This window comes from Benincasa hispida, chromosome 10, assembly GCF_009727055.1.
Source record: "Benincasa hispida cultivar B227 chromosome 10, ASM972705v1, whole genome shotgun sequence".
Lineage (NCBI taxonomy): Eukaryota > Viridiplantae > Streptophyta > Magnoliopsida > Cucurbitales > Cucurbitaceae > Benincasa > Benincasa hispida.
In genome coordinates, this window is record NC_052358.1 from 29,787,706 (window position 1) to 29,788,417 (window position 712).

The 712-nt window shown below is 44.4% G+C and overlaps 1 non-coding gene across 1 annotated transcript; it reads right to left on the bottom strand.

Moving 5' to 3' along the window:
* Positions 1-374: 374 nt before the first annotated feature.
* LOC120089536 lies at positions 375-481 on the bottom strand. The gene has a single exon (XR_005485212.1). It is a non-coding gene; the product is annotated as a small nucleolar RNA R71 (small nucleolar RNA).
* Between the last annotated feature and the right edge of the window lie 231 nt (positions 482-712).

Sequence of the window (712 nt, forward strand, 5' to 3'; positions counted from 1 at the left end):
ATCGCAATAGGCCCATTAGGGACTATGCATCGCCAAACCTCTATGATTTCTCTCCGGGAATCATGAGGCTTGCCTTAGATGGAATTAGATTTGAAATGAAACCAGTGATGCTGTAGATGATCCAGGCTGTAGGTCAATTCGAAGGAAGGCGTGGCGAGGATCCGCGCGTCCATCTCTGAAGTTTTATTGAAATCTGCAATACTTTTGTGTTCCCGAATATCTCTGCTGAGGAAGTTCGTCTAATGTTGTTCCCATTTTCTCTCTGTGATTAGGCTAGGAAATGGGCTTATTTGCTTGAACCAGGGGAGATCACTTCTTGGGAGTAGGTGGTGGAGAAGTTTATGAAGAAGTATTTCCCACCTACCGAGAATGTGAGACGGAGAAAGCTTATTACTAATTTTGAACAAGATATGGAGGAATCGCTCAGCGATGCTTGGGCGAGGTTCAAAAGGTTGGTCCGAGATTGTCCGCATAATGGACTGCCAGACTGCCTTCAAATGAAAATTTTCTACCACGGTTTGGATCCTACTTCACAGATCGCTGCCAATGCGGCAGCAGCTGATGGTTTGCTTGACAAGACCTATGATGAGGCGAAGAATATCTTGGATCGCATCTCCAAGAATCATGAAGACTGGAGGAAGAGCGACCAGAGATTAAGACTCATAGATTTTGATGCAAATAACGGTGCAATTGTTTCATTGCAAAACCAAAT